General features: G+C 33.3%; 1 protein-coding gene and 1 long non-coding RNA gene across 2 annotated transcripts in view; one reads left to right on the top strand and one right to left on the bottom strand.

Moving 5' to 3' along the window:
• LOC129953882 (uncharacterized) overlaps positions 1 to 14,466 on the bottom strand; it is an 84,416-nt gene extending 69,950 nt beyond the window's left edge. Inside the window, exon 1 of the long non-coding RNA XR_008782606.1 lies at positions 14,021 to 14,466. This is a non-coding gene — a long non-coding RNA (uncharacterized LOC129953882). The remainder of the gene's footprint in view (positions 1 to 14,020) is intronic.
• LOC129953881 (serum response factor homolog) overlaps positions 1 to 19,429 on the top strand; it is a 220,768-nt gene that overhangs the window by 145,635 nt on the left and 55,704 nt on the right. The gene's annotated exons all lie outside the window — the stretch shown is intronic.

The raw sequence follows: 19,429 nt of genomic DNA, 5'->3' as shown, positions 1-19,429 counted from the left end.
TATATACGATTCTATACTACATGCCAACCGTACGTCCTCCAAGTTAAGACATAAACCAATCCTATAAAGCATTTCCAAGTGAACCGGAAAATTGTTTCGACACTTTCACATATTTTGCCCTTTTTAGTTAAAAAAAAAAATGAAAATGAAAAATAAAAACAAACATTTTCTGATGTCGATTGATATAGAAGAAAATATGTGTAGTGTAGGTACACTACCTTCATATAAAGAGACGCCCATCGAATGAATTTGTCAAAAAGTGGGAAAGTTGATTTATTTTTGTTTTCCTTAATGGTTGACCATTCATTAAATAAAATAATAAAAGTGAATGAAATCGGACACTTGGTGTTGACAGTTAGTGAAAATAATACGAGGAAATTTAATTGTTTAAAATGTGCTGTTTTGTTGTTATTTGTGCGAGGACGACTTTAAAGGAGTTATTTTTATGGAATTGAATAATGTGCTTGCGAATTTTCATATTTAAATATGTTGATGCCTAGCTTTTGAATTCCTTAACAAATTAAACTTGATATTATATTAATCAGGCTTTGAGATAATACGTTACGATAGCAAGTATCTAATGTGTAAAAATTAGTCAGGAATTAGTTTTGCCTTAATGATAGTAAACGCACCTTCTTATGGACCGTATGAATGTTTTGAAATATGTTCATTGTTTTTTTTTTTAATAATGGCTTTGGAATGGTTTCATGTTTCTCTGTTTAGGGAGTCTTTTATACTTGAGTAAATTACAACATTTCAAAATAGGTTACTTTTTGAAATTGTATTTTAACTTTTTCTCATTAAAAGTGTATTAAAAATGTTGAATGCCAATTCATATTGATTTAAGGAACTTTTATCCCAACTTGTGAATTTTTCTTCACGCATTTAGGGCTAGTAATTGGACAGACTTTTTTAGATAGTGCCTCTAGAGCTGTGAGTGAGAGCTTTGCATTGTTCTATTAAGGACGATTTTAAAGAAATCACACGGCAGCACATCTCGCCCTCTTTTAACGTTAATTTAAAGGTTTATGCTCTAGAGAAATAGCCAGTTGCATTCCTTTCCTTGAACAGTTCAAGCGTAATACTCACGCTTTTAGGAATGCTCATCTATATATCCTCGAGCACAACTTTGGTGATACTCTCAAGTGCAGATAATCGTTCTGTAGCCGTACTACGCGAATGTGGAATACCTTGCCACACTTTGTCTTTCCTAGCCATTGCAATATTCAGGAATTCCAAACAAATGTGCACCGACATATCCTTTCAACTCCTCTCTCCCTTTCCTAGTGCTCACACTGTGTCTACATATTAAGGGTAGTATTATCCCCTTGAGTAGTACCAGTAGCATGATGGTTAGTGCGTTGGACTGTCATGCAAGGGGTCTTGGGTTCAATCCCTGAATTTTCCACCTTAATTAATTTCGCGTGTACTGCCTCTTGCGATTAATTGACAAATCCGTCAAGAGTAATTCTTGTCATGAAAAGTGCTTTTTCAATTTAGCCGTTCGGATTTGGCATATTAACTGTAGGTCCCCTCCATTCCTGACAACATTACACTCACACAGGAATGATTGAGAGTTGTAAGTCACTAGACCCTAGTTCTCAATGGACTGTTGCGCCACCTATTTTATTTATTTTTATTATCAGCTTGCGTGTGCGCTTGTAAAAAAAAACATCATTTGGTGTAAAGTGATTTTTGACATCGATGTATTTGGTTAAGTTATTTCCAACATTTATATTGTAGTGTGATTTCTCGATGGTCAATCTGAACAAAAGGACGAGTTCGGCATTGATGCCAAAACTAGAAATGGCTATTTGCAGTTCCTCCTTGCAGATGCTGACAAATGCGGCCTTGGAATCGAGGAAAAGGTGGTGGGTTTCGATTTGATGTTCTTGTGTGTTTTTCCAGTATCTGTCGTAATGTGAATATTTGATCGACTGTGGACTTTCCTTGTCTAAAGCCACACTTTTATGGTCCTGTAAGGTTGTATTGCGATAGCCCTTTAGGTAGAGAAGATTTTGTAAGAGATGTTAAGGAAACTAATTTCTCTATAGTTGAGTGTCTCTTTTTTTTAGTATCAGGCAAATAAAACTTAGGCATGCTTCTTCCGACCATGTTTGACAGATAAGTAGGGACATGCACCTTAACAAAATTAGCTCCAGCAGCTTTGTAAGGATCGGCATTCAAGTCATCTGCTTCAGCGGCTTTCTTAGCCTTCAGTTTTAATATGGCAATCTTTGCTTCATCTAAGTCGTGAAGGCCGAATTGTTGGCTTTCATTGTCTATATTGAATAGGTTATCCTGCTTGACAGCGGAATTCGGTTTGTTGTCGCCGTTATACAGCATTGACTGCCGTTCTACTATGATGCTTCCATTTTCGTCTTTTACAGCCTTTTTCGAGATTTATGCATTTGAGATTTTAGTTTCATCTGCTCATAAAGCTTAAAACTTTATTTCTGCATCTAAACTTCTCAAAATCTTCTTTTTCCTTCTGAGAATTCGATTTTCTTCTCTCTTCTTCAGCTGTTAGAGCTTTTAAACAGCCTTCGTTCTTCTATTCATCGTCGATTGGCGTCCTGTTATTTGGCTGCATAAGCTGCTTACTTTCCTCAACAAACCAGGGGTTTCTTCTCCCAGCATCTCTCTGTTTTGCCTTAGGTCCGAAAAAATAAGCAGTGGTCAGAGCCAATGTTAGGTTCTTGGAAAGCTTAGATATACATGATAGTGGAAGTGTGTTTAGCGTTGATCGTAATATGTTCAATCTGGTTAAGGGTGTGTTGCTCCCTACAAGTTCTTTTGGGAATGTTAAGGTATGGAAAATGCGCGTTGGCGAACCATAACGTTTCGCCCCGGAATGAAAACGATGAGCCTGAATTCGTTATAGCCCGTGCAGTCAGCCAGTAGGCTCACAAAACCTAAAAAATAAGATCTGAGGTGCGACCAATACTCAAAACTTCCCAGTACTTCCCTATGAAATAGTACTTATTTTGCAATAAGCTAAATGGTAAATTCAAGTTCAACTAACTAATTGTGGTGTTTTTAGAAGAATTTTGTTAGTCATGTAAAAAAGAACAATTTAACTGAAAGTTAACAACAATCTTTTGTTTAAGAAGAAATAAGTTGAGAGTCAGTTTCTTTAATTGTTCTCAATTCATTTTTTTAAAGCCTTTTTCGAATATCCTTATTTATAGTTTTTGTAGAACTGCTGCTGGTTCTATAGATATTGCAAACGAAAGATGGTATCCCAACCTTTTGACATGTGAATGTATGTACCTACACACAAACATCTTTCTGAGAACCATGGACCTTTAAAATCGAGAAATGTCAAAATTTTCAATTTGAAAAATTAAAACGATTGCAATAACTTTCAATTGGAAGTTAAAAAGCAACAACTTGAATTTGAAAAATTGTTTTAATTGCTTTGACCAAAATTTAAACTCATTATAAAAGAATTATGAAAACAATTGTACCTAACTCAAAAATTGAGTCAAAAAAAACCTATGTTTTTTAAAACTTTTTAAAACCAACAAAATACAAAAAAACAGTAGTAGTAGCTTTGTTATTAATTATTAGGCTTAATAATTTCATTATATGACATTATAGCATTAATAGTTTTGTATGACAATTTCTTTCTGTTGTTTGTTTTAATATTATTTAGCCTTAAAAACACTTGTTTTGCTGATGCACTTCCGTGAGGCAAACTTAGGAGAATCAACATAAATTTGGAAATATTAATGAACATTGCTTCATCAATTATATTTTTTAATTTAAACAACTTAAGCCTAAACGTGTAACAAGATTGACATAATAAAACGTGCCATATTTAAACTTTTCGTGTCACCGTGCCACGAGAAAATTTCCGTGTGATAATGGCACGATCGTGCCACATCAGCAACGCTGTATTGTTCAAAAAACCTTGAAAACTTTACAAAAAAAAGATTTTATGTTGGCTTAAAACAGAAGTCATTTCAATTAAAGAAAATGAAGCTTGACTAATTTTTGAAGAATTTCGTGGATCATAAAAATATAAGAAATTAAACAAATTATGAATTATCAATAAAATTGTTTACTAACTGATGGGCTATGCATATGTCTGCTGCTTAAATTTCACTTGAAGTGAGTTCGAAAAGCATTTGAAGTTGTAAAATCGATCGATACATAGAACCCTGAAACAAATTCACTCGATTTCAAATTTAGATCTCGACTTCATTTTACTTTTGAATTTTGCAAACCAAATTGCACCTTATAATATTGTTTTGTAACTTATTTTATTTTTAATTCTATGGTTATTCTTATTTTTTGAACTTACCATTTTGGTTTAATTTTAAAGTTTATACTCACTTTTTTATTTTATTTAATTTTTATTATTTTTTGGCTGTTGTTTATTTAACCCGATATCGATACATTTTTTATACGTTTGTTGATAAATTTAACATATTGAATGTTCAAAATATAATTATCTTAATTGGAATTCATCATAAATAAATATAATGAAGTAATTCTTGAAATAAATTACTTAGAAGCTTTATTTTATTCATTCACTCATGATTCCTTCAAAAGACTTGCAAATAACCAAATTATTGCAATTAAAAAAATGTGTCATTAAAACACGACCATATTCAACAAAAAAAACGAACCAAACAAATCAAAGTCAGAGCAGAAATCAATTTTTTTAATTTTTTGTCTATTCAGCAAACAAATAAAATTCAAAACTCAATGAATGTTAGTATTTTGGATCAAGACACAAACTTTCAACATTCAGGATTATCGAGTTGAAACACAATTTTTCTTGTCATCTACTAAAACATAACTTCATTTAGTTTTCTTCAGGGTTACCTGAATCAAATGTTACCTTGTGGTTATAACCCTCTTAACATCTTTCTTTTTTCCACTTCAAGTTCTTTTTATTTTCTCGCTTCAAAAAAGAGTACTACAATCTTAGTTAATTGACCCTTTTCGTTCAACGTAAATATGTCTCATGTCCTCAAAAAGCTGTGTATATAAACTTTGTTTCATTAGAATAGCTTGTGGCTTGACTCTCTATGTACTTTTTGATTTATTCATTTGCTCTTGATTGACAATATTTGAGTTTTATTGAGTTAAAATTGTTGTCACTTTTTTTCGTGCTTCATATTCAAATACGATTCCCTCTGTTTTACACTCAGGTTCACCACAAATAGAAAAACAAAGTAATCTTTCGTCCTTTATCATAAAACGATGTATATTCCCTTGCTGAAACACCAGCAAACCAGTAGGACAGCATACAACACACAAATCTGCCTTGTTAAAGGTAGGTTAGACACCTACCCTTCAACCTCAAAGCCATTCGACACAGTTAACACACCTGTGTGTAATGTGTATCCCTTAAAACCCGCAAATGGTCACTAATAGACCAAAGGTTAAAATTGAATAGAGTTCGTGTCCTGGTTGCTGCATGGTATATTCCTGATGGTTGCCGATGGTGTATTACGTTCAGAAGTTTGCATATAGCGGGTGGATGGGATGTGAACGTTGAACAAACCGACCAACATTCACATCAGTGATTAGGCCTCAATGCCGTTTGTCAAGCGGTATATGGACGATTCGATTTGGCGACGACTATTCCAACGACAACGACGACGACGTCAACGGCAACGATAGGGATTACCTATGGAGGCTTTTTCTGCTGTTGGCAGACCGTATGGAGTTCGACGAAACCCAGGCATAGGCCCCGGTCCAGACCTAGGACTAGGCCCAGGACGATGTAATAAAACTTTATACGGCGGCGTCAATTGGCAATTCGATTGGACAGTATTTTTCTGTTGTTGTTGTTTGTTTCGTTTGTTTTTATCTCTTCTTGTTGTTTCTTTCATTCATTTTCAGGCCAATTTACTTTTATTGTTATTATTATGCCACGTTGGGAACAATTTTCAGGGTTTTCATCTCCAGAGATTTTCCTATAGGATTTTTGTTTCCAAGCCAAGCCGAGCCGTTTATTGAAGATGGAGATGGTGGTGGAGGCGGTAGTGGTGGCGGTGATGATGTTTTATCTTCGTGTTTCTCTCAGTTTTTCGTGGTCTTTCCAATCCCATCCAAACGCTCGTAGAATACCTACATAAGTCTGAACTGAGAACTCTCGGGGAATTGTGTGCGGTATATGGTACATATCTCGGTTAAAAGTGGAGAAACTTTGTATCTGCGCTATGTGTGCTATGTTGTTCTGGTTGGCAATTTATGACCAATTCAAAGAAGTTGGGGACGATCGTTCAGCTTGATAAAAATATAAATACACTGTGCCATGTTGGCCATACGTATGGAGTGTATACAGCTCAGAGAACGGCGGCGGCAAGTTCGTATTGAAAATGAAAATTGACACAAAAAATATATAAAACATCGAAATTATTTGCTTTGAAATCGGTTGTAGCCTTACTTGGGGAAATGGAAGCTATAAAGATGAATGGATTTTGTTTAGGTATCTTATAGGCGTGGATTATTGAGACATTACGCGTAACTAAATAAAATCAGAGCAATCCGTCAGAGATGGAATCAAAGAGATTTACATATAGGTTAAGGACTATCTTAAGCTAGTTTTGAGATTTAAGGATATTTATATTAAGATGTCATTAAACGTTAGGCTTAGTATAGCAAAACTATAGGAAGTATATTTTAGGGTAAGGTATTGTTTGTAGTTTAAAAGAGGTGAGTAGACCTGAACCTTTAAACCCTCTTATAAAAAAATAAACCAAACATTTAACTTTTTTTTTGAAAATTTTGCAAAAATCTTCCCTTCCCTTTTTATTTCAATATATTTCAAAATAGCTTTCTTGTTTTTGTTTTTCATTTTTTTTGTGGAAAAAAGTTTAGGTTTCAAATAAAAGTAAAAAAATTTAGATTTGAGGCTTAAACTCAATTATTTTTCATAATCTAGTTCGATTTTTGGTTCTGTTAAGAAATTCTGTTACAATAAATCAAACAGTTTATTTTGCATTGCCAAAATGGTTGATTTCAAAATGAATCCATTACATCAAATCCACCATCCAAAAAATCAAAAAAATCTATGTAATGCCTTACTACAAAATTCAGTTTAAATGTTTTCACACAATTCTTAAAAAAAACAGAGTTCTTTGTTAGTCTTCACTTGGTCGCAAAATATTTAAAGATTTCTTAGTTTTTCTTAAAGGGTTTTTAACAGAAACATATGAAAAGGTTTGAAGAATAGTTTTGATCTTCTTATAACGAATAAAGTTTCTGAAATGTATTAAAAAAAATATACTAAAATAATGTAAATAACTCAAATTTATATTCAGCACCAAAAATTTACTCTAAAACGTCTTTTTCAACACCAAAAGATTAAAGGTTTCTCAAACTTAAATATGCAGCCGTTCAGTTAACAGTCGGTGTTGTAAGTTGCTGAATATTTTGTAAATTCTTGATTTCCAAAAAATATGATATTTTTTAAAGAGGCAAAACACGATAGTAAACAAGAACACTCTCATAGTAATCGATTTTTAAATATGAATCCAATAAGAAGTTTTGAGTTGGAATCTGAATTCAGTGTGATGTCATTTTTTTGACGTGTTATTTTTCAAAAAAAATTGGTAACGATTTTGAAAATGTATCATATCTATTCTTTTAATATCTGGATAAGATCTCGAAACACAACTGAACTAAATTTGTAATCAGTTTTTGATATTTTTTCAATAGTTTTTTTGTGTTCAAGATTGTGTATTTTGTTTTTATAACAAAATGTTAGGGATTTTTTTAAACTAAAATAAAAACTTGAATTAAAACTACATTTAGTTGAAAAAAAACTTGAAATTTTCCTTTTGGTGTAAAAACTATGTCGTGATTGACTCTTACTCCAAAAACCTAACAAGTTCTAAAAACAATTTAAGACTTGACCGAGTCATTATTGGTTAATCTTTTATATTTAAAAAAATATCTGTGAACTCGGTTTGAAATAAAATTTGAGTTTTAGGAATTTAAGATCTCAGTTGAATGGAATTAAGTTTTAACGTGTTTTTTGCTATTTTTTTAGCACCACGTAGCTTTTCTGACTCCAAATTCTGACATTTTATTAACAGAATTAAAAATATTTGTCACTTTTCGTTTTAGCAGACATTAATTTATAGATTAAATTCTGATATTCTAACTTTTTTTGAAATAAAAATTGTTTTTTGTGTTTGAATGGTTTTCGTCTAAGATTGGTGTTTTGAAATGATTCTTTTTTGATAAATGTACATACAATTCAATATTTACACATGTTGACAGCAACTAAAAGGTTGAAAAATATCTCTCTTTAGCCTTTTTATCTTTTGAATTTCGCGTCCATGTACCAATCGGTACAGAGCTGGTATCTGGCAATGCTATACATCATCTGAAAGGTCTTGACATAGCCTACAAAACTACGATGATAAGTTTTTTTATATTGCGTTCAACAGTTATGCTAACACCGAAATTCGCACTATTTTAAAGTTTTCCTTAAATGCAAATTCGATAGAGATTAATTGTTAGGGGGGATGGTACTTTATCACTTCGAACCGTGAGAGAATGGTAAAAACGACACTATTAATAAGGCAGAAGACCTGTGACAACGAATACCGATCAAATCATGGAAAACATCGAGTTAGACCGGGATGTGGCATCTCGTGACATCGCCTAGGAGACAGGAGTTAGTGACTAAACCATTTCATACCATCTGCAGAAGGGTGCATTAAAACAAATCTTGATGTTTAGGTGTCGCATGATTTGACGCAAAAACCTTCTGGACTAAATCAACGCTTGCGATATGCTGCGGAAACGGAACGAACTCGAGTCGTGACAAACAGTGGCCAAGCCGGGATTGGCGACCAGAAAGGTTTTTGCTGTGTGTTTGATGGGATTGGAAGGCAGTCATCTACTATGAGCTGCTCCCATACTGCCAGATGCTTAATTATACCATCTACTACGAACAACTGGACCGCTTGAAGCAGGTGATCGACCAGAAGCGTCCAGAATTGGCCAACATTAAGGGTGTAGTGGTCCATAATGACAACGCCAGACTACACACTTCGGTGATGACTTGTCAAAAGCTACGGGAGATGATGGAAGGTTTAATCGCTTCCACAATATATCCCGGACATAGCGCCAAGTGATAATAGCCTGTTTCTGTCCATAGCGAAAGCCCTTGGTGGTGTAAAGTTGAACTCAAAAGAGGCTTGTGAAAAGTGGCTCTCCGATTTTTTCGCAAATAAGGAGGGGAGTTCTACTAGGGGGTATTATGAATTTTTCTTCTAGATGGAAACAGATTACCGAACAAAACGACGCATATTTCAACTAAATCCGATCACTGTAACACTTTTTATAAACCATTGAATAAAGAGCAAAAAAGCGGAAGGTAAATATTTTCCAACCTTTTATTATATTGAAAAGTTTCAAAAAGTCGCGTGTTTATTAAATTCAGCCAAAAGATTTTTGTCGAAATGAAAAGTTCTAACGCTTGAAACTTTGACGAACAATTAAGTTGAGAGCTATTGGGGACTCGAACTTTGTCATGTAATTGGACGTAAGTAAAAGTATTGGTTCTCTGATTCGTGAACAGTAATGACTTTACTGTTAATTAGAAAAACCAGAATGTAACTTGTACAAATTCTTAAATTCTATCAACATATCTCATAAAACAAGTTGACAAAATTTGGTTTTAATTTTCTTTCACACAAACAAAACAATAAAAGTACTAAGTTCACCTTCGACTTTGCATCTCACCAATTTTCTATTACATCCTGGTTTTTAAGAACGGAGTTAAGGGTGCCTTGTCTTTGTTTTCTTTTTAAATCTTTCTTAGTTTCTAAAAACTCGTATTAGTTTTAAGGCTTTATTTGCATCTAAATAAAGTTATGAAAAGTCTTGAAAATAGCGTTTTCGGGATTCTTTTAATAAAAGTTTTGGAGTTCATTTTTATTGCCGATTTCATTTTATATTATGTTTATATTTTTTCAATATATTTATTTTAAAAACTTGATGTGATAGTTTTGTTTAAACGTTAAAAAAAAGTACTTTAAAATCTGTTTGCCTATTTTTGACAAAATCCGTTTAAGCTTATATGGTTTGGCTTTCCCTTAAGACTTAGGTTACAAAGGTAAAATCTAACGACTTATGTATGAAGAAGGATAATTGTTATTATTATATACGAATTTTATTGAAAAAGTACTACTTGATGAATTAAGACAGCCTCAAAAAGCTTTCAAATGTGTGCTTTTTTTAACATTTTGAAAAGCAATATTTCAAAAACCTCAAGTTATAGACTTGAAAAAGTCTTAAAAACTCAACTTTTATCCGACTATCAAATAAGCGCTCGAAAATCGAAGTATTTCGGGAGAGACACTGATAGTCAGCAGGCCACGCACGACACCTGGCGAATACCAAAGAAAAGAGCATAAATAAAGATAACGATTATACGATAGATCTTTTAAGATTTATCAACTTTTGTGAAGCTTTTTGCATTTCAGAACTGCTGTTCTTTATTAAAAAAAAATGTTAGAAGATATATGTGGGTTCGTTTGCCAGAGTGTTTGTTTTTGGAGACCAGTAGAGTTGCAAGTTTCAGAGCTAGTGAGCTAGTGACTTATGTTTTTACACTTTGAACGAAAGGTAACTAAAACTTCTTTTTTAAATACTATTCTATGTGAACTACGGATTTTTAAAAATATTTACACTACCTACAAGTAATTTTAAAAACTGAACTTTTTTAGATTATAACCTAGATACTTAGAGTCTACATTTTTGAGTTTGGAAATTTTCATAGTTTAAATAGTTTACATAAAAAAGATATGCCTACAAATATTTGCTTTTAGTTAAAAATAACAGCTTCCATTGGTTCCGCAATTGGACTCCGAACATGCAGAGCCGTTTAAAGCTTAAACCTGGCTTAAACATATTTTAAAGTTCTTAAGTCCCCAATGGTTTTATCTTTAAGAGCCCCTGAGGGGACTGATCTCTTAAGACCATCAAAACCAAGTGCAATTTTATTGCCAAGAACAGAACCTTGTCGCCCAGTGCAGTTTTTGCAAACGCCTGAAAATTTGAATATTGAATAATTCAATATATTAAAAGTTCAATTCTTTCGAAAAACCCTTTCAAATTTGTTTTAATGGAAAAGAGTTATAATAAGCGTATCGTTTGTTGTTTTTAAATAATTAAAAACAGCGATGATCATTATTTCTTTTGAGTACAATTCGTCCGAATTTATATATATGTGTAAATAAGGAAGCCAAGATCAAATGCTTAATAACACTTTTATCAAGCCTTCTTGCTGTACTACCTCAATATTGGTTTATGGCAAATGTTTATAAGTCTATAACAGTAATACTTTCAAAAGCCACCTTGAAAATTGATATAAATCAAGCCTCAAGTCAACATAAACTTCCTCACTCATGCTTCACTCATAATACGTTAACACCTTTTTTTAAATATCTTACCAGAGGCTATATTTATGTTAAGTCAAAAGTGAAGTTTTTGATAAGAAAGAAAAAAACAAAAATGAATAATAAAATAACTTTCATCATTATTATGGTGAAGAAGTTAAATTATAAATTTAATGTGCCCCTGGATATACTATCAACAACAACAAAAACAACATATAACTTGTCATCAACCTCTCGGTTAGCTAATTACGCAATCAACGTATGCATGTTGCATAGAATGCAATTTTTTTTTAAATATGGTTGCCATCATTAGAAAACTCGATTTCGAATGAGGTTTTTAAAAATATGTACTATTTATGCCTTGGAAACTCGAAAGCTTTAATTTCTGAGTATTTCTTTTGAAAAGAAGTATGATGACCAAATTATTAAAGACTTATTGATCTCTTAGAAAAAGGGTAAGGGCATTACATCTTCTTCTTCAACCCTTTTTGCAAATTTATGAAATAAAGTTGTAAGAACTGTAAATGTTTTGAAAAGAACTGAGTAAATAAATAAATAAGCTAGGTGGTGCAACAGTCCTTAGAGAACCAGGGCCTAGTAACTTACAACTTTCAACCATTTTGTTGTGCCAGTCTTTTCATTGATGAAGGGGACCTACAGTTTTTATGCTAAATCTGAGTGGCTTAATTGAGAAAGATCTTTTCATGAAAAGAATTACTTCTGTCAAATCATCGCAAAAGCCAGTACCCGTGAAAAAAAAACTCTTAAATGGCACTGATAGGGAGTAAACCCGATACCTATGCTTTGACAGTTCTAAGCACTAACTATCAACATGGATAGTTGAGTAATTTCTTCAACATGAGGCTTCGAAAACATTTTTCGATTAAAATATAATCAAGCTGGTAATCATAATATTGACTACTTACTGACTCACCCTCATCTGCATATTGATGGATGTTAGCTGTCTAAAATACAACAACGTTCATCGCTGTCTTCGACATCGGTGCGGTGCGGCGGCGTCGTCGGCAGCGCAGCCAACTATTAAGACTTCGTTTATAACGACGACTTAACGTAACCCCCGCAAACATTTTCCGCTCCTTTATAGACGCATTCAGGCTCAGCTTAGGCGCATGAACTGTACAAGAGTACAAGCAATTGCTTAGGAATTACTGGCGCTAACAGCACCATCATTGCCATTATCACTAAACTTGATGACGCGCGAGCGTCAATTAAGCCTTTTCCTCCTATTTATAGGCGATATAAGAAAAAAGGTGTGAAAATGCAACTAAAAGACAGTCGATCGGTAATCGGTTGGCGGCGGACGGCGGCGTGGCACGCCGCTGATCAGTGGTGTGTTCTCGCTAAAGTGATCATTCATGCAAATCTTATTTGAGGAGCTTGTTCAAGGAATTGATCTCTTGCAAGGAGAAAAGAAAAATGTTTTTATCCGTCGTCTTTCGTCTGAATCCAGTTAGAGGGGAGCCTATGGTCATTCAATCAGTTTAACGTTTTTCCCCTAATCCCCAAGACGATGACGGCGACAATGACGGGAGACTACGATACGATATGCGGAAAAGATCGGGCGTGCGCATTCAGTTTTATTGACTTCGCTAAACGTCACGATCTTAAGCGATAACATGCCCGCAAAGTCAAAATATTTACCAAACCCATCAATTCCGTTAAATCAAGGGGTTTGTTTATACTCTGTAAATCCTGTTACCTTTCGAAGCCAGGTCGGTCCAGGAACAGGATTAGGTTTTTTTTTTCTTGGCATACATTAGACCAAGTTGCTCTACAATTCTCTCCAAGCAGAACTAATTTATCTGTATATCCCCCGCGCTGCGAATCGATCTGGCTTAATCAGACGAGCGAAAAAGCAACGCCAACAAAAATCCGCATCGAACATAAATGTCAGACAAATTAATTTAACAAAGTTTAACGAAACAGAAGTTGCCTTATAGCTCACAGAATGTGGCGAAGCTAAAGCTGAAGCTGAAGCCGAAGCGTTCGGTGCGGTGCGTGAGATAGTGGGGTAAATTTAGCAGGGCTCTTGGCTGAGAATTACTGTGGTTTCCCCCCGTTACGACTAAACCCACTTTGACTTAAAACCCAAGTTAGACGTCAGGATGAATGGGCATCTTAAAAAACTTTGATACGACAACCCGACACAGTGAGACAGCGCATAGGCAGCGCAGGCACTCAAATTGTTTGCTGATTAGCTGTGCGCATAGTTGTTTTGTGTTGTTGTAGTTGAAGTTTGCTGATTGCAAATTTAAATGATTGCCTCTGGTGACAGAAACAACAGTTGGCCAATTGGCCATTAAATCAGCAGCAACACCGTCAGCTCTCTTAATGGTGCGTATTTTCTACGCGTTAAAATTAAAAAAAAAATTAAACAAGTCTTCCAACAAAAAGTTGCGGAATTTGAAGTTCCGTGAGTTCGGTGAAGGTGTTAATGTTAATGTTAACGTTAACGCTAACGAATCTTTAATTGGATATACTTGTATATAAACACAAGTTTTAAACTAGCGGTAGCAACGCACGGTGACGCGACAACGACGACGACGCAACAGTGGGTGTTCCGTTCATATCTTAACTACTATAAAATGTAAACAAACTTTTAATGTAGGTACACTCACCTTCGGATTGAATCGCTTTGCTTTTCTTTGCTTTGCCTTGCTTCCTCCTCCTAATGTCACCACTCACCACACACCACACACACAATTTTCACAACACATGTTCACCAAAATCTGATTTTTAGTTCGAATCATTTGAATTTTTGAACAGACCAACAGTAAATTCCATCAATGGCGGGAGGAAATAATCGGAAATCGATTTTTCGTAACTCAGAAATGACCCAATCGAACGGAAATGACGCACTTCTTTATTTATGCAAATGACCTATCACATCACATCGAATTGAATCCGATCGAGTCCGATCTATCGACTCGACTCGAATCGAATCGAACGGAACCCCAACCAAACAAAATCCGCTGCACTCACTCACGCTTGATTGATGAACCTAAGAGATACACTCTAAGACTGACTTACGTGAGAAGTGAGTAGCGTTGGAGGGCGATATTGTGCTGTTTGCAGTCTGCAAACGGTCTCCGGTCTCAGGTTTCGAGTACGAGTTTCAAGTTGATTCTGATTGTGAAGTATGAAGAGAGAGCTTTTGTCTGTACAAAAATAAACAGTGGTGTCATTTCGCTCTATCTGATGCATTCGTGTAGTACAAGCTGAGAGGATCTTTGCAGACGTTACGGTTGCTCTTTTGTTGATGGGGTGATCGTGATCGAATCGGATACATGGTTTTGGTGCTCATTGTGGGCGGCAACTTGTTTGGACTTTGGGGACGTTTGTTGTATTCGTGCAGGTTGTTTTTGTTGGTTTGTCTGTACGGCCTCCATTAATGGAGCTGGTTGGATTTATTGCCGAGGCTTTGAGCCCAGCTTTTGATTGGGTGATGGAACAAGTTGCTGATAAATAACGTTTGTCAGTTTTATAATATGAAAATTGGTCGTCTCACTGTGGCTTAGGCCTTATATACATCTACATACTTATGGGCTTCTCATATGTTTTAAGGTTTTAAGTGGTGGGTAGGTTTTGAAAAGAATACAAATAAAAAGAAACGAATGTGATCATGGGGATATTGCATTTCACAATAAATTATAAGATACGTGAACAAATAATATAAAATTGTAATTAAATATACGCAGTTAGCAGAATTGATTTTTTTTTAATTCGTCTTTTGCATAGCCTTGGATTTTAGTTTTTTTTAATATCAGTGTAGGAAACATAAATTATTAAAGAGCTAATTTAAAATGAGTTATTATGAAGCATTTTAATTATCTTGATTAAAAATTGCCACCAGTATAATTTTATTTTTAAAAACACTGCACGTAGATATTTTTTTCGTACCTTCTGTTTAAATATTTATGCATTGTAGGTACTTTTTTATTCTGATTAAAATTAAATTCTCTTGGTAAAACTTATTTAATTTATAGATATATCAATTTATAACAATTAACTTTTTTCTTCTGTGTTATAAAGGTTCAAACCTACAATTTTGTAGGTTTTGCAAAAACGAATTCAAATTATTTGTTTTGTTTCAAGCTTCAAGTTTAAGTATGCATTAAATTAGTGTCTACAACTTATTTCAATTTCGGAAAAATGCGTCTTGTAAGTCTTATGAGTTTTTGAGTAACTTGTTTTGTAAGAAATGCTAACCACTTCAATGACTTTTGATTTTGGAATACAAAACGAATCTTAAAACGTTAAATGCTTAAGTATTTCAAACACTAATGTTTCAGAATTTCAGTTGTATTATACCTATAATCACACTGATTACATAATCCGATGAGGAGGGAGTCAATTGTTAATTTTGACATTTACATATGTATAATAATAATAATGTCAAATACTCACTCCGAATCCATTCGATACTCATTCGTCGGATTCTGTTATTGGCATAAATTATTTTAAATTTGAATTTTTATATAGCTTTTCAAAAATCTTCTAACGTCCAAACAAAATACATATTTGAAGCATAGTAATAAAATTATTCAATCTATAATTTAAACCGTGTTTTTATAAGACTTTTTAAAAATACGTATATTTTTTGACCTTCTTGCTTCCATAACAGAATAGGAGCTGGGAAATCTTAGTAGTACCCGTGGCATGATGGTTAGTGCGATGTTAGTGTTATATTTAACTTAGAGTGTCCGTATGGGACCATTAAGTTAGTTATAAGTTATGGATAATTAGGCTAGTTTTATGAATTTTTGTCTAGCTTTAAGATTTAAGAATGAAGATCTGTCAGAATAATTATAAAAAAACGCACAAATAGAAGAAAGTTTTGTGAAAATCAAATGTTAAAATTATCTTAGCAAAAAAAACTAACTAAAATAATTTTCACGAAGAAATGTTAAGAAAATATCTGGAAATTGAAATTCTGTAAAAAAAGTTAATTTAATAATTGCTTCAAGGAGGGGGTTCGTAGACTACTACATTAACATTTGGTGTTGAAACGAGCTAAAAGCTCGCCTCAATTCTTTATATACCTGAATCGAATTAAAATGAGCTTGTTTAGCTTCGATTCCGGCCGGGGATCGGAGTCGTGTCAAAATTTGCGAAAAAAAACATGAGTGGAGGAGTTGGTCTTACAGATAATACGTTATGGTCTGTTTATTTGCATGTTTGTGTACAAAAAATATAGTATTTGTTTAATCAAATTTAAAAAAAAATTTCACATTAAGTAGGTAGCATATCCTTATTGGTGCTGAACTATTCAGTTTTTCATTGTTTAACAAGAATCAAACCATCTCACTTGCACTTAATAAGAAACATTGAAACACCATTTGCATTTTGGAAAGTGCTGTCAAACTTAATCATTTTTAAATCTTCTTGTGTGGTGGAAACACCATGAAGATTTATTTAACCTAAACTGAGATAAACCTTTGGTGGAAACATAAAAACACTTAATTTTCTTTTGTATTGTTTTCTCTTACAAAATAAGCCTAGTTAGTCCATTTTCACTAACAAAACTAAATAATATCAACAGTAATAGATTGATTTTTTTTCCCAATCGAAAACACACATGATTTCAAATGCAAAACTACTTAACGAACACAGCCATCGAGATAAAAATGCAATATCAATCGTACCAACATTTGAGAACGAAATCACATAAAATCCATTCGAGACTAGTATAAATGTCAAAAACCCATCCGTATCTACTCTAACTTTTCTCTGTGTTACTCATACTATGGATATTGTTTTTGTTGTTTGTGTAAAATTCTACTTTACTATTGATATATTTTCCAACAAAATCCGGGTATTGTAATTGAAAAATATACATTTTAATAATTTGCAATGGTAATTAAAAATTGAATTGGTTGTGCTTAACGTTTTGAGTGGGAGTGCTTTTAAAAATGTCTTTAAGCACTTAAAATAAAAGAAGTCAGAATTTCCGGAAAATATTTTTTAAGATTGCATAAAATGTATTTGAATAAAATAATATTTAATTAGATTTCTGTGTAATAAAAATAAATAAATAAATTAAGTGGCGCAACAGTCCATGAAGAATCAGGGCTTAGTGACTTAAAACTCTCAACCATTGCTGTGTGCGAGTAATGTTGTCAGAATGTTTTTTTAGTTTAGTTTAGTTTATTCATCAAACAGAGATTACATTAATCATCTTACAGACTTCTTAAAATCAAAATAATGTTAACATTTAAACAAAGCAAGATATGAATAATAAATAAATAAATTTTAATAATTATTTAGGAAATGGCACACAAGTTTATTTTTTAAGGTGACTCTATTTAAATGGAAGTCAAAGTCTATTACATTAGAGAGAGAATTGGTTTCCCTAACACAGCAATTTATAGGTTCATCAACTGCGTAATTAACCTGACGAGAAGATATATTTAACTCAATTAAAGATAGAAGGTATGGCAAAATAAAACAGAGAAGATTTTACGTCGATTTTCAAGTGACTGTAAAGCGATAAGTTTGCATCTCCTAGAATATGAAGGAACTTCAATATTCCATCCAATTTTCCATACAACAAACTTAGTGAAATTCTTTTGGACTCTTTCAATTCTTAATGAATGAATTCTATAGTATGGGTTCCAAACCATACAACAATATTATAAAACAGATCTTACGAATGACCAAAAAATAGATTTAATTGTATAAATGTCCCAAAAATGTATTGAATTTATTTTAATAAAACCAAGCATGGAGTTAACTTTGGCAGCAATATATTCAACATGTTTGATAAAATTGTTTTGAGGTCAAAAACAACACCAAGATCTTTCTTTTCATTGACTCTTTAAAGAACACTAATGCCAATTTTATATTCGAAGAAAGTAGGATAGTAAGAACGATAGAATGAAAAACATTGACATTTATAAACGTTTAAAGATAATAGATTTTTCTTGCCTTATTCAAAAAGCATGTTAAGGTCATCTTGGAAGCGTAGGCAATCATCAGTGTGTTTTATGCATCTATAAAACTTAAGATCGTCAGCAAATAAAAGTCTAAGATAATTATGAAAAATTTCCGGCATGTCATTAATAAATATAAGAAATAGTAAGGGTCCCAGGTGACTACCTTGAAGGACTCCTAATGATACATGTACAGGAGTAGAGACAACATTACCAATGGAAACAAATTGAATGCTATAAGATAAGATTTCAACCATTGCAAAATATTTGAATGAAAACTAATAGTGTGGCTGACTCTATCAAAGGCTTTTGCAAAGTCAGTATAGATGAATGCGAATTATAAAAGATTTTTTCCATTCAAAAAGAAATTCATCTTTAGAAAAAGAGAGATTAAAAATACTTTCAGACTTTCAGAGAATACTGCAGCACACATTTTTAAGACAATTGGAGCCACACCATCTGGACCCGGACGATAATCCATTTTTCACATTTAAAAGTGATTCTTCAACTTCAGACTTGCTAATAACTAATCTTCCAACATTGATCGCGGTAAGCGGATTGTCGTTGCAATAAACAGATTGTTGGTGACCTATGGTACTTGCATAGTTTGATTCAAAGTATCCAGCAACCAAATTACAAATCGTAGGCAAATCGGAATAGGTAGCGCCTTTACACTGTAAATTTTTTGTAATTCACAGTTTTTTTTTTTTGTTTTTCATGAGCGTCCAAAAGCATTTGCCTACTATTTTCTTTTAAACTACTTTCAACCGAGATAATATACATTTTAAATAGAAACTTGCTAAGAAGATCATTTAATTTCAACTCTAACTAAAATTACGTTTTATTTACTATAAGCTTCCAATATATGATAAAATTTCCAAAAAGCTTGTTTTTTAAGACAAAGTCCCTCTCCTTTCAAATTTGTGTGCCAGCTTGATAAAAAATAAATTATGTGCGCAACCGTCAGTTGAGAACTAGGGGCTAGTGACTTAAAACTCTCAACCATTCCTGTTTGCGAGTTATGTTGTCAGGAATGGATGGACCTACAATTTTAAGTACAGTTGACATCTACACAGGCAGGGATTGAACCCAAGA

Source organism: Eupeodes corollae, chromosome 1 (genome assembly GCF_945859685.1).
Source record: "Eupeodes corollae chromosome 1, idEupCoro1.1, whole genome shotgun sequence".
In the NCBI taxonomy this organism is placed as follows: domain Eukaryota; kingdom Metazoa; phylum Arthropoda; class Insecta; order Diptera; family Syrphidae; genus Eupeodes; species Eupeodes corollae.
Note: the sequence above shows the minus strand (reverse complement) of the source record. Positions and strands in the feature narration are given on the sequence as shown.